The sequence below is a fragment of the Mustela nigripes genome, chromosome 4, assembly GCF_022355385.1.
Source record: "Mustela nigripes isolate SB6536 chromosome 4, MUSNIG.SB6536, whole genome shotgun sequence".
Classification (NCBI taxonomy): Eukaryota; Metazoa; Chordata; class Mammalia; order Carnivora; family Mustelidae; genus Mustela; species Mustela nigripes.
In genome coordinates, this window is record NC_081560.1 from 124,228,719 (window position 1) to 124,244,530 (window position 15,812).

Genomic DNA, 15,812 nt, shown 5'->3' on the forward strand with positions numbered 1-15,812 from the left:
ACATCATTTCAGAGGGCGGGATCACCTGCTTTCCATCCTGCTCCAGTCTGCCCAAGCTCACTTTCATACCGTGCATGTCTTGAAGGGAGGCTATTACGCTTACTCAGAAACCACTCTGCCATATGTTCATTATGCAGCATTTACTTAACCTAAATCCTTGAAAGTTTTACATCCATCTCATTTTTTTAAATGAAATTAAGATGAAAAAGGAAAAAAAAAAAGTGCTCTACTTGGTATGCTCTGTTTCAGAGGTATATGCCTCAGTCCAAGCAATGACGGAAATCAAAAGCTGTAGGGTGCTAGCACAGTGAGGGGTGAGGCCTGTTGCTCAGATACACAGAATGGGGAAGGGCCAGAGGCCCATGGCGTGCTTTCATTCTGTAACATCCAAAACACCATTTGCAAGTTCAGTTATTGATTAACTTATCAGTATACTCTTCTCACTGTCCCTGACACTCAGTGGACACAAGCGTCCCTCCACACCAGTGTCGCTGCAAGAATCACTACCACCATCTCATTCCATAATGCTGCCGGCCCTCATTTCCGGGTGCTTGCAAATGTTGAGGAGAGTGGAAAATATCATTTTTCTTTCTAACGGCTATTTCAACCTCTTAATGCCGGAGGAAATATACAACACCCTACTACAAGCGTCCCCAAGAGGCCTGAGGCCTTGAATGTGGGGTAATGAAGCCACAGGATCCATGGCGGTGTTGCCTGTGCCAGGCACACCCTCAGGAGAGCTACCTCGACGCGAGAGCAACCGAGCTTGCCCCCTGGAAGCTACAGTCTAGCCAGAGGCTGAATTAAGTTCATCCTCATATAGGGCATCCATGTGGGTTAGAATCTTCCTCACTAGAACAACCCTATGGTGGCATCAACAGATCTAGACTCTTAGGACCAAAACAGATGTCTAAAATCATCATTTGAGAACCTGAGTGAAGTGCTTTCTGAAAGCCACAAATCAAGGTCACAGAAAGAGCAGGTCTTGGGAGCTGACCTGTCTGGTGGGCTGGGGGCGGGTGGAAAGGGCAGCACAGCGCACTGTTAAAGATGCAGACCTTTGGCCAAACACGAGTCCAAATTCTAGTTCTGCTACTTAATGCATGGTCTTTGACAATGTGCTAAATTCTATAAAACTTAGTTCTATCACCTTTAAAACAAGTTAATAACACAACCGCCAATTAGAAAAAAATACAGTAAGATTTAAGTGAGATGATGCATGCAGTGTAGAACCCTTAGGTCGGTACTGGGCACATCATTGTCATTAAGTAGATGTTCACTACCACGACGGCAGGAACTTCCTGATTTCCAAGTCCAACTGTTTGCACTTAACCACAGATACCCTTCGTGGGCGTGAGTGTTTCCACGCAAAAACGGTTAGTAAATACCAGAAGGGACTGCATCTTCCCCACTTAGCCTCCACCACATTTTCGGCACTCAGATGACTTTATTACTTAATGTTCTTTGCTTCAAACATTGTATTTCAGGGTCTACCCAAATATTATAGCCAATTTTGCCAAGAACTCTGCTTCACCAACATTAAAAGAAAAACTTCAGTTATGAAGATATGGGTAGATATTTTCAATATTGATCCAGATAACTGTTTTCTTTCACTCAGTCTTTCATGACTTGATTATGTTTAGATACTTTTACTCATGGACTTCTCTATCAATTACATCTCTGACCAAAATCCTTTTTTTTTTTTTTTTAAGATTTTATTTATTTGACAGAGAGACCGCCAGAGAGGGAACACAAGCAGGGTGAGTGGGAGAGGGAGAAGCAATTTTCCCACTGAGCAGGGAGACTGAGCAGAAGGCAGATGCCTGACTGAGCCACCCAGGCACCCCCTGACCAAGATCATTGACTTCCTTAAGTGAAATTGAATATCAATGATGGAAAAGGGAATTCTATAGTAAATGAGTTCTCTTTGAACTTCCTAAAGGTTAATTCCAGACTGTAGGGAGTCTGAACTGGTTCCCTTGCTCCATGGGAATGGCTCTGTATAAAAGTCAAAAGTAAGAGTGGATTTCATCAAAAGAGGGGAGACAGCAAGAAGAGAACGTTTTCATGAAATAACATTAATTTTATGAAGCTGCCATGGTCCACAACTCTCCAAGAGAACCTACCCCTTCCCCACTAGCTCTTTTTAATGAAATTACCATGAGCCTGGGGAAAAATTGTTCACAAATCAAAGATGAGTGTTACATTTCATTCTTTATGAGTTGGCTGAACTTTGAGAGAGCCTATTGTAGCACATTTCTTTAATGAAAGAAGAGGCAATAAATTAATGATTTTGAGAATTGTATGTAAATAACCAAGGCTAACTCTAAAAGAAAGATGACTTTTCCAAAATTAAAATGAAGAATTGTAATAATCTGCAACTAATCAATATGTACATATATACACAAATAAATACATATTTCCTCAATTATCTGGGAATTTATGGATGAAATTATTTTAGTTTACAGAAGTTTTCAAATAATTACTTCTGTTTTTCATTCCATCCATAACAATCTTGTTTGAAAAATATAGAACAACTTTGTTGAAACAGATTATATGAGTAAAATATATGGATAATGATCTTGAAAGAATGACTCAAGAATTGTGTTTTTGTTCTAGACACCAATAACAAATAATAAAATCATGGAACTTTCTATCATTTATCGGTAGATTTTTTTTTAGAAAAATCACTGTATGATAGCTAATAATAAACTTGAGTTTGTCCATATATGTTTTTATTGTTTACCCTCAATTAAAAAAAATTAAAAACAACTACTTCCATCTCCTCCTCTGCCAAGATGACTCAGTTGATATGGAAAAAAATTTTCTCTTTTTACCTTCAAAATAAATAGTTCTCCATATTAGATAATGCAACCTAGAAAGTATTATGAATGTGTCAAAGTCTTGCAAGAAAAGATATTGTGGCATGACAGCCCCAATCCTAATAGCATATAAAGTTGATGCAAAAATACTATCATATTTTAAGGGAGAAACATATCAAGGCATTTGTGTATTACATATTCTGCACCTAAAAATGAAAGCTCTGTGATTGTTTTCATTAACCTTTCATTCTTCTAGAAGGGCAAAATCGATAATAAATTTATTCAGCCAACTGAAAGGCAATTTCGAGCAATTTCAGCTGGAATTTCATTTCCATGGCTTTTTTCTTTTCTTTCCTTTTCTTCTTCTTTTTTTTTTTTTTTTTTGGAGTGGGGTTGCCTCCCACAAATTCTAATAAAAATATGATTTGCCCAAATATAAGGCCAGAAATTGCAGTAACTTTTCAAAGACATTGAAGGAATTCCTCTTTACAGCTTGATAATTACCTGTCTAAGAATACTGATTCCTTCAAATTATAGGGTTGTGTTTAGGGCAGAAGGTTACTGAAATGTCCTAAAGCTAGAAATGTATGGGCTTCTGTTTTTAAACACTCTACAGTGTTGACCTGAGTGTTATAACCATTTTCAGTCTTATTTTATGCCTATTAGAAGCCACTGACATAGAAGCAATTTTCGTCCTCTTGGTTTACTGGTTTTATTACTGGCCTTGTCCAAAATTATGGAGTGAGATAGTTCTGTCAATTATCAGCCTGTCAGTAATAGTCCAGGTGAGGTTTTTATGAACATGTCAGAGTTCTTTTTATAAAGAGCAGCATATTTCCTGCTGGCATTTCTACATTTAAACACAATTTTGTTATGCCCTTTGTCTATTTTCCAAGTAGGAAATCCAAAGTCAATGTGCTCAAGCTCTTCCATACTAAACGGTCGTCTCTCTCGATATAAATATTTTTTAAACAAAAAATGCATTTAATGGCAGTCCAAACATCAAGAGAATTTGGACAAATTTTAAAATGAGAAATACCATTCTTCAGCCCATTCTTCTGTCCCTAGAACCTCTACTAAGAGGCCAAAACTATTCATATTCATATTCATATTTTTCCCCTCGTTACTTTTCATGCACTAAATGATGTGCTTATTCTTTTCTTTCTTTCTTTCTTTCGACAATCTCAGATACTCCTGTTATGGAATGAGGATTCTGCTCATTATATTCACTTACCTCCTTCTTCCTAACCTTAATTTCTGAGAGATATTGATATTTTTAGTTCTATTGGTAACATTGGTAATTGGAATAATAAACCTAAAATTTGATCTATTTTGCTAAAAACTATAAGCATTGTGTCTCTGATGTGTTACAGTCAGGTGACAGGATCTCTGCTCTCTCCTCATTGCTGCTTCTAACTCTGACCTCCTACTCTGTCAACTGTACCCATTTTGTTATAGTGTTGGGAATGATACACATATTTTTTTCCATAAATTTCACTGTGTGTACTTTCTTTTGGCTGCTGATTCCAAAATTTGAAAACCAACAAAAAGGAAGCATACGAATGTGACTATATATTTATCCATCATTGTGGAAGTGAATGTGCCGGGACTGTTCTTCCTTTTCTCAGAGACTAATATCATGAACTCAAGGACAATAGAAGGAAAAGTTTCCCATTGTTAAAATGTCTATGCTGTCCAAAACAATCTACACTTTCAAAGCAAACCCTATCAAAATACCATCAGCATTTTTCTCAGAGCTAGAACAAATAATCCTAAAATTTGTATGGTATCAGGAAAGACCCTAAATAGTTAGGGAAATGTTGAAAAAGAAAACCAAAGCTGGGAGCAGTACAATGCCTCACTTCAAGCTATATTACAAAGCTGTGTTCATCAAGACAGCATGGTGTTGGCAAAAAAAAAAAAAAAGCCTACATCAACAGAACAGAATAGAGAGCCCCCAATTCTATGATCAACTAATATTTAACAAAGCAGAAAAGAATATCCAATGGAAAAAGACAGTCTTATCAACAAATGGTGTTGAGAAAATTGAACAGCCACATGTAGAAGAATGAAACTGGGCCATTATCCTACAGCATACACAGAGAAAACTCAAAATGGATGAAAGACCTAAATATTAGACAGGAATCCATCAAAATCCTAGAGGAGAACACAGGGAGTAACCTCGTCAACCTGGGGTGCAGCAACTTCTTGCAAGACACGTCTCTAAAGGTAAGGGAAGCATAAGCAAAAATGAACTACTGGGACTTCATCAAGATAAAAAGCTTCTGCACAGCAAAGGGTACAGCAAAGTCAAAAAAACTAAAAGACAACCTATGGAATGGGAGGAGATATTTGCAAATGACATTACAGATAAAGGGCTGTATCCAAGATTTAAAAAGATTTAAAAAGAACTTCTCAAACTCACCACAAAACAAAGAATCCAGTCAAGAAATGGACAGAAGACATGAACAGACACTTCTCCAAAGAAGACATCCAAATGGCCAATAGGCACTTGAAGAAATATACACATCACTTGCCATCAGGGAAGTACAATTCAAAACCACAATGGGATACCATCTTATGCCAGTCAGAATGGCTAAAATTAACAAGTTAGGAAATGACAGATGTTGGCAAAGATGTGGAGAAAGGGGAACACTCTTAATCTGTTGGTGGGAATGCAACTGGTACAGCCACTCTGAAAAACAATATGGAGGTTCCTCAAGATGTTTTAGAGCAACCCTATGATCCAGCAATTGCACTAATGGGTAATTACCTCAAAGATAAAAATGTAGTAAAAAGAAGGGTCACCTGCATCCCAGTGTTCAAAGCAGCAATGTCCACAATAGCCAAATTGTGGAATGAGTCAAGATGTCCTTCAACAGATGAATGGATAAAGAAGATGTGGTTCATATATTCAATGTAATAGTACTCAACCATCAGAAAGGATGAATACCCACCATTTGCAATGACATGGATGGACCTGGAGGGGATTACACAAAGTGAAATACGTCAAGCAAAGAAAGACAATTATCATATGGTTTCACTCATATGTGGAACATAAGGATTAATGCAGAGGACCATAGGAAAAGGGAGGAAAAACTGAATGGGAAGAAATCAGAGAGGGAGACAAACTGTGAGAAGCTCTGGACTCTGGGAAACAATCTGATGGTCACAGACGGGGGTGGGATGGTGGGATGGGGTAACTGAGTGATGGGTATCAAGGCAGGCATATGTTGTGATGAGCACTGGGCATTAAATGCAACGAATGAATCATTGAACAGTACATCAAAAACTAATGACGTATTATATGTTGTCTAATTGAATTTAAATAAAAAAAGAAAAAACAAAAAATGAAAGAAAAATTTCCTTGGCTTAAAAGCAAACAGATTTCATTAGTTGATCAAATTCATTCCATATTTATTTTCATTTTCATTGACATCACTACTTCCTTTATATCTTTTTCATGACTTTCTAAGGGCTTTTCTTTTCCTTGACAAAAAAAAAAAAAAAATGATTTGTTATCCCATCCTCAAAGTTATCCTGCTCTTAATTATTCATTTGCCACAGAACTCCCTTTCATCTCTTCCCTGTTGATCCTTCAGGGCCTGTCTGCGGTCTTGTCATCCACACAGCTGTCCTCTCAGCTCTCTTTGCTCTCTTCCGGGTGAGGATGACCAGTCCTGAAATCCAGCTTCTCTCTCTTCTTTCTCCAGGACCTTTCCTGGAGCATGTTCTCAAGTTACTTCCCAGAAAGTGTGGCTGGAGGATCAGTTTTATGATTCTTTGTATGCCCTTAATTTTATCTTTAAATTTGATTGGTAATTTGTCTGTGTATATATAAATTTAGTTTTTAAAAAATTAATATATAATTTTTTTAAAATTTTTTATTTTTTATAAACATATATTTTTATCCCCAGGGGTACAGGTCTGTGAATCACCAGGTTTACACACTTCACAGCACTCACCAAAGCACATACCCTCCCATATATAATTTATTATTTGTCCCAAGGGTATAGTCTGTGAATCATCAAGCTTACACATTTCACAGCACTCACCATAGCACATACCTTCCCCAGTGTCCATAACCCAGCCACCCTATCCCTAAGCCCCCACCCCCAGCAACCCTCAGTTTATTTCTTGAGATTAAGAGTCTCTGATGGTTTGTCTCCCTCCTGATCCCATCTCGTTTCATATTTTTCCTTCCCTACCCCCACGACCCCCCACCCTGCTTCTCAAATTCCTCATATCAGAGAGATCATAAGATAATTGTCTTTCTCTGATTGACTTATTTCCCTTAGAGTAATATCCTCTAGTTCCATCCATATAGTTACAAATGGCAAGATTTCATTTCTTTTGATGGCTGCATAGTATTCCATTGTGTGTGTGTGTGTGTGTGTGTGTGTGTGTGTGTGTGTATACCACATCTTCTTTATCTATTCACCTGTTGATAGACATCCAGGTTCTTTCCATAGTTTCGCTATTGTTGACTTTGTTGCTGTAAACATCTGGGTGCACGTGCCCCTTCGGATCACTGCATTTGTATCTTTAGGTTAAATGCCCAGTAGTGTGATTGCTGGGTCATATGGTAGTTCTGTTTTCAACTTTTTGAGGAACCTCCATACTGTTTTCCAGAGTGGCTGCAGCAGCTTGCATTCCCACCAACAGTATAGAAGGGTTTCCCTTTTTCCGCATCCTCACCAACACCTGTCATTTTCTGACTGGTTAGATTTTGAGAGTTTTTTTTTTTTTTTAATCTTCTCTCATGGTATTATAAATATCCTATGTGGGTAATAGGATAATTATACTCTTTTTGAGATTTTGAGGGTTTTTTTTTTTTTTTTAATCTTTGGCATTTGAACATTTCATCATAGTGGGTACATATGTGATTTTTATATTGGCTAGATCTAAAACCATACAACTTTCTTTAGGTTTTGTAAACATCTTTGGTTATTTTTCTCATCTTTCCTCTCTTTTTTCTTCTTTCTTTCTGGAAATATTATTAGCATAATTTTAAGTTAGTAAAGATTGTCATATTTTCAAGTACTTGTTATTTTGATCTGTGTTCAGGGAAATTCCTTGGTGTCTAGCTTTTAACCTACCTCTTAATTTAGAAAAAATGAAATTGTATATTTTATTTTTCATAACTCTTTTGTGTTATATTTCCATGGATTATTATTCTTTATTATATATACAATATTTTCTCAAATTCCTCTAAGGCTAAGAATTGGGTTTTTATTTCATTTTGTTTAATTTCTTATATGCCTTAAATTATAGCCTTCTCCAGAGTAGTTTTTTTGTTTAACTTTCTTTTTTATGTGTTTGGGTTTCTTTTACCTGAGTGTATTAAATTGCTTTCATGTTTAAAAGGTAGGTTTGCCTGGGGAGTTTGAGTGTTTTTCCTTCATGGTGGTATATGCAGCTCTTTTTCTCAAAGGCCTTTCCCCGAATGGAAAATCCAATTGGCTGCTATGTTCATGTCTGATGGGCTTATCACAGAGGAGGAGTACTTTACTGATAGGGTAGGAAGCCAGTTGGAAGGACAGGACGCCCTACCCCCCCCCCCCCCCCATGCAGATACCACTCGAAAGTACTCAGTGATGGCAATACCTAGGGTTCTGTAGGTCTCCCGAGGCAGTTGTCTTCACTTCCTTATGGGATGTTTTATTTTGAGGTAAATGACAGTGTGCTTGCAGACAGGCGAACAGAGATAAATGGCTGACAAGCATAGCTGTTCCAGAGGCAGACCTTCAACCACCCCGCCCCTCTACTCCTGCCCTTGAAAATAGTGGACTCCAGTCTTGGACTGATTTTCTATGGCCTTCTCTGGGAAGATGGCCTATCATGAGACATTCCACTTAGACCTTAAGCACATATGCTTATTTTCAAGTGTAAGCCAAAACCATAAAAGCATATTATGAGCTACAGTAGACTCATTTTCCTGGGTAAATGACATATACTGACCAGACTACAGTAAGGATACTCTTGACATATACAGATAGCCAATAAATCCCATGGTTGAGTAACTGTAAACTGAAATGATCAACATTGTTTACTTATTTGTCTATTCATTTAATAAATATAAATGCCAGACACTACTGTATGTTAGGTACTATTCCAAGCATTAAAGTTAGAGCAAGAAATAAAACAGAGAATAATTAAAATGTGCTTTAATATTTTTATTAACATGACTTAAGGTTACTATACTTTAAATATCAGAATAGTTTGAAATGAGCAAAGCAATTGGAAAGGAATCATTTGACACCATTTCATCTCTACACAATGTGTACTTGGCAGGGAGGAGGGAACTATTAGGTCAGGCTTTATCCATACACCTAAATCCATATATCTGTACCTGTAGCTAAAGTGATATTACATAATACACATAAATTACATAAGACCGCTCATGAAATATGTAATGATGGGCTTCCTCTTTGCCACACCAGATAGAGTTACTTTATCTTAATACTTACGTAGCAGAACAGGACCTTCCAAAAAAAATGCAAGGCTCAGATTAACTGTAATAAGCTTTTACCCTTAAGGGCACACTTTTATAAAGTAATCCAGGCTCTCTTATCCTCTCTAAAAAATGTGATAATTCTCAGACTAGCTCACCATTCTATGTTAGAGAGACAGTAAATAAAGAAAGTCAATAAAGGAGGCCTTGACTTTGAAGTCAGGTAGCCTTGGGCACAGATCCTCAATCTTCTACTAGCCATTATGTAAACGCAGACACCTTCTGTAAATTTTCTAAGCCTCATTTATAACATTAATTTTTTTTTAAAGATTTTATTTATTTGACAGAGAGAGATCACAAGTAGGCAGAAAGGCAGGTGGAGAGAGAGGGGGAAGGAGGCTCCCCGCTGAGCAGAAAGCCTGATGTGGGGCTTGATCCCAGGACCCTGGGATCATGACCTGAGCAGAAGGCAGAGGCTTAACCCACTGAGCCATCCAGGCACCCCTATCATTCAATTTAAAAAAAACATTTAATTCCAGTGCTTGCAGAGAGCGCTGGATGATAGGATGAGAGGCAAACAGGCATATTCTAAATGCTCAATCAACACCAGCAGTATTTTTCTTCTGTTACTGATATGACTTCCACCTAATTTTCCCCTAGCATCTGCTGGTTTGAATCCACTCAGTTTTATATCTGTAAGTTGCAAATATTCTTGTTACCTTAAAAATTGTATTTTAGCTTCCAACATTATTTAGTTTATTATAAGGAAAGTATTTAATCCCAACACCTCATTGTGCTGAATTCTGTCACTTGTTGAGAGATCTCCTATACTAGTCTGAATATTGATAAACTGAATTTACTTAGCTTATCTCTGCTTCAGCTAGAGGGAAATAACCACAGTTCCTAATTTGCAAATGATTCAGTTGATTCTACCTGGGAATATTTCATGGAAATAATGTTTGGTGGTCAGCATGTTCAAGGTCAGTCCTACCTCCACATTGTAACTGAAACTCTCAGAGGCCGGTTCAGATAAGGGCCCTCCCTGTATTTCCTTCTTTTGTGGCAGGTGTAGAATAACAAAACCCCATGTTGGGATGCCTGGGTGGCTCAGTCAGTTAAGCATCTGCCTTCGGCTCAGGTCATGATCTTGGGGTCCTGGGATCAAGCCCTGCACTGGGCTCCCTGCTCAGAGGGGAGCCTGCTTCTCTCTCTCCCTCTGCTCCTCCTCCTGCTCATGTGCATGCACTCTCTTTCTCTCTGAAATAAATAAATAAAATCTTAAAAAAAAATGTCAGTCATCTCGCAATGGTAAGAAGTTGCCAATGGGAGAAGAAGGTATATCAGTGAGAACAGACTAGTTTATATGATAATATTATATGATCCCCCACATCTCTTTGGCTTATAATAACAAAGGTTTGTCTCTGTCACATATGACAAGTCAATGGTAGTTTGGCAATAATTATACTTCATGTAATATTTACTCAGGTACCCAGGCATTGGGCACAACTTCTAAATATTAATGATCATGATGACAGAAAGAAATGGGAAATAGGACCACATGCTGCCTCTTAAATTTTCTGTCCAGAATTGACATATGCCAGTTCCATTCATATTTTATTGGCTAAGGCAAGGCACATGGTCAAGACTAATATGGATGGAAAGTGAATACATGTGAGTAATAATACTGTTTACCATATTGGACATAATAAGAATGATGTCATAGAGATATCTCTCTCTTCTTTGTATCAGAACCATTGAGCACTGTTGGTAGGACACGCTAGAAAACAGTAAGACAGTTCTTCAAAAACATGAAAAATAGACTTATCATATGATCTAGTGATCTCACATTCATATACATCCAAAAGAATTGTAAACAGAGTCTTGAACATAAAATATGATTTCCATGTTAGGAAATATTTGTACACAAAAGTTCATAACAGTATTATTTGTAACAACTAAAGTGAGAAAGCAACCTGAGTGTCCATTGACAGATGAATGGGAATGCAAGATTTGTTACAAACAGAGTAGAATAACACTAAGCCTTGAAAAGAAGGAAATTTTTACATCTGGCATGACAGATGAACCCTGAGTACATTGTGCTAAGGAGAAAAGCCAGTCTCAAGAATACAAATACTGTATGTTTCTACCTCTGTGAAATATCTAAAGTAGTCAAAATCATCAGAACAGGAAGGGGAATGTTGTTTGGGAGGGTTTCAGGTCCGGGAGAATGGGACCGTTTCAGGTTTGTTCAATGAGAAAAATCCTGCGTGGGGCAGGGGCACAGCCATACTAATGCATTTCACACCACTGGACTGCACACTTAAAAATGGTCATGATGGCAAACTTTATGTGATGTGTATTTTACTATAATAAAAAATTAAAAAAAAAAAGAGATCTTGGAGTCTATAGGAATTCATAGTAATAGATTTTGGAATGCAATGTGTTCACATTGGTAGCAATGAATTTTCCATGCCATTGAAAAATATCCAGGAAAAACAACTTGGAGCACAAACAGAAGGGGAATAATTCAAGCATTCATTGCCTCTGTTTCTTTTGTCCCATCACTAAAATGCCGCTTTTAGTCTCGAGCTCCTAATATACTGTGACTTCTCCAAGTCTAACAGCCAGGAAGACACTACTAAAGGGTAAAAGTCTCTTCCAACTGACCAATACTCCAGAAAGGGAAAACAGAACCAACTATAAATCAATGATCCAATGTTTCAGATTCATTTGCTGTGAATTCTGAATGTTAGATATAGTTCTAACCCATATAATTTTCTCTTTAATATGTCTGTTTCCTCAGTGAGTATATTATGCATTATTATGATATTGTATCAAATTATTCAGGTAATCTGAGGATTGCTGCACTGATGTCACTATGAATAAAATATAAGAATGTAGACAGTGGCATTTTTACTTGGACCTCAGAAGGGGAGAATTCCTTTGGGTTGTGTAATAAATAAATGTGCCAATTGAGAGCAGAAAGTAAATATTTCCTATGTCATTACTGAAAAGAAAGGCTCTTCTTGAACACATGACCTGTACTAAGGTCTTGAATCTTTATTGTTGGAGCTAAAGGCACATAGCCCAAAGATAGGCCACCTTGGCTCGGAGATTATTTTGAGTTAAAAGGCAATCAAAGGGTGCCTGGGTGGCTCAATGGGTTAAAGCCTCTGCCTTTGGCTCAGGTCATGATCCCAAAATCCTGGGACCGAGCCCCACATTGGGCTCTCTGCTTAGCAGGGAGTCTGCTTCCTACTCTCTTTCTGCCTGCCTCTCTGCCTACTTGTGATCTCTGTCTGTCAAATAAATGAATAAAATCTAAAAAAATTTTTTTAAAAAGGCAATCAAAACCCAGCAGATTCAGGAAAAGCTCTTTACTTCCTCCTCTGAAATGAGTTTAGAAGCTGCTCTATAAAGAAAAGAACTAGCACCATAGATAACTATGTTATACTGTGAATCAGGCATTATGGGCAGGGAGAAACTTAGCAAGGTCTGTTGAAACAAAGTCCTCTCTGCCCCATTGTTTCTGTTTCCAGCAGACATTTGTTGACCAAAGATGTACTCTTTCTCACCTTTCTGTGAATTGCATTCCTTCTTTTTGAAGTCCCGACCCTGTACCCCCTTCTTTGTTCAGAATGACATACACACCTCATTTGCCTGTTTTTGGAATTTCTTTGTCTCTGTGGATTCCCCATATATGCAAAATTAAATTTGATTTTCCCCTGTTGATTTGTTTCATGTTAATTTGATTCGTAGTCCAGCTAGAAAGACCTTGAAGGGGACAGGAAATTCTTCCCTAACAATGTATTTTTAGGACAATGCTCTAAAGGAACAATGAATATACCTACGGCTGTCCTTCCTCATTCCTTTCTCTCAGGAGTTTTTATAGTTTCACTGACACTGGTTCTACTTTGTTATGATTCTCACATCATTATTTGATGTAGTGAGCTCAATTTTTACTGTTCATCAAATGAAAATATAATACTAGAAAAAACACAAGAATTTTTATCATTGACTTTAATGATTAAAATAGCCTTTTTTCTTTAAAAGATCTCAACCATTTTAACTGAATTAACTCCTTTTTAATATAAGTAGGCACAAAATTCAAAGATTGATAAGAATTTGCCTTTTGTAACTTAAGTCATTTGTTTATTTTTCTTTGTTTCAGAAGCTAGATGCCAAATATTTTGGTTAACAGTTGGTCACTAAAAAATCCTAAATTATCCTATCTTCTTGGAGGGGTGCTGTCAGGGGATACCTGAGTGTAGCTCCTGATACAGTTAGCACCAAAACATTAGGGAAAGAAATCCTTTCAACCTGATTCTTAGCCAGTGCCCCCATAAATCATTTATTTCAAGGAGAGTTTTAAGTAAATTGAACTTTTGGAATGGGTTTGGATTTTTGTCAGAAATCACATATGGTATCAAAAACTTATGTCAAAATTCCCACAAATTATCTTTCAATATCTCTCTCAGAGAAATTCAAGTTCCATTGTAAAAACATAAAAGGAGCTCTTAGTACCTCGTATCTAGCATTATCATTCTGCTATCTTTATTTTGAGACCAGACACCAGTTCTGAATCCCCAAATGGTGCTTTTCTTAATCTGATAACTGCTACAATGCATAATGTCAGTGAGATGCCTCTGTTTTCAAAACTGGAAGTTTAACAAAATTACCTCTATTACTGATACCTGCTGCTTATGCAGAATCCACAGTTATTATTACTTGAAAAGGCTTAAAATTTCATTTCACTGTATTTGAAAGAACCAGTTCGGGGGGAAAAAAAAAGAGGGATTTTTACCGCATAATGAATGTTTTCGATTTCCTTAAAATGTTCTATTTGTAGGTCTTTAAGAATAAGGTCCAGTCAATTAAACCAATATACTTCTTTGCATATTTAAAGAGTTAGAAATATCTAGATGGCATTTATCAAGTAGGCTATTAAATATGTGGAACTTTCTATAATGCAAATACTTCTAGCTTGACATAGCACAATAGACTCAGATCCATCCCATGAATATAAATTACTGTTCTTTGAAAATTCATATTTCTTATTTAGAAAGGTTATTTAGAAAAGAATCTACAAGATAGTTTAGTTAAAATATTCTGTAAGTATTTTATTTTAAATTATATTATGTATAACATTTACTTTGAATTAATCTAATTATAGCATCTTACATAATTATTTTAGATATTAATTTCATTGAAAAAAATGTAAGATTATGCAGTGGAAGACAACCATCCAGTCCCTCCCCTTAATGTAAGTACTGAGTGCAACAGACATGGAGAAGCTATCCAAGCTGGGAGGCTTAAGGTGACTTCCTAGAAGAATTCATTTCAAAAGTGAGGAAACAGCAAATGCAAAATTCTGGAAACCGGAGAAAATTTGTTACATAACTGAAGAACCAAGTAGTTGAGTAAGACTGGAGGTAGCTGAGTATGAGTAGAGGGGAAAGGAAGAAGGAGGAATTGGGAATTAAAGTCTGCCTTTGAAGTAATCTCTTTGATATCAGCCCCAGCAACTTCTTTCAAGATATGTCTCCAAAGGCGAAGGAAACAAAAGCGAAAATAAACTTTTGGGACTTCATCAAAATCAAAAGCTTCTGCACAGCCAAGGAAATAGTCAAGAAAACAAAGAGACAACCCACGGAATGGGAGAAGATATTTGCAAATGACAGTGCAGACAAAAGGTTGATATCCAGGATCTATAATGAACTCCTCAAACTCAACACACACAAAACAGACAAGCATATAAAAAAATGGGCAGAAGATATGAACAGACACTTCTCCAATGAAGACATACAAATGGCTATCAGACACATGAAAAAATGTTCATCATCACTAGCCATCAGGGAGATTCAAATTAAAACCACGTTGAGATATCACCTTACACCAGTTAGAATGGCCAAAATTAACAAAACAGGAAAGAACATGTGTTGGAGAGGATGTGGAGAAAGGGAAACCCTCTTACACTGTTGGTGGGAATGCAAGTTGGTGCAGCCTCTTTGGAGAACAGTGTGGAGATTCCTCAAGAAATTAAAAATAGAACTTCCGTATGACCCTGCCATTGCACTCCTGTGTATTTACCCCAAAGATACAAATGTCATGAAAAGAAGGGCCAACTGTACCCCAATGTTTATAGCAGCAATGGCCACAGTTGCCAAACTATGGAAAGAACCAAGGTGCCCTTCAACGGACGAATGGATAAGGAAGATGTGGTCCATATACACTATGGAGTATTATGCCTCCATCAGAAAAGATGAATACCCAACTTTTGTAGCAACATGGATGGGACTGGAAGAGATTATGCTGAGTGAAATAAGTCAAGCAGAGAGAGTCAATTATCATATGGTTTCACTTATTTGTGGAGCATAACAAATATCATGGAGGACAAGGGGTGTTAGAGAGGAGAAGGGATTTATGGTAAATTGGAAGGAGAGGTGAATCACGAGAGACTATGGACTCTGAAAAACAATCTGAGGGGTTTGAAGTAGCGGGGCGGGGTGGGAGGTTGGGGTACCAGGTGGTGCGTA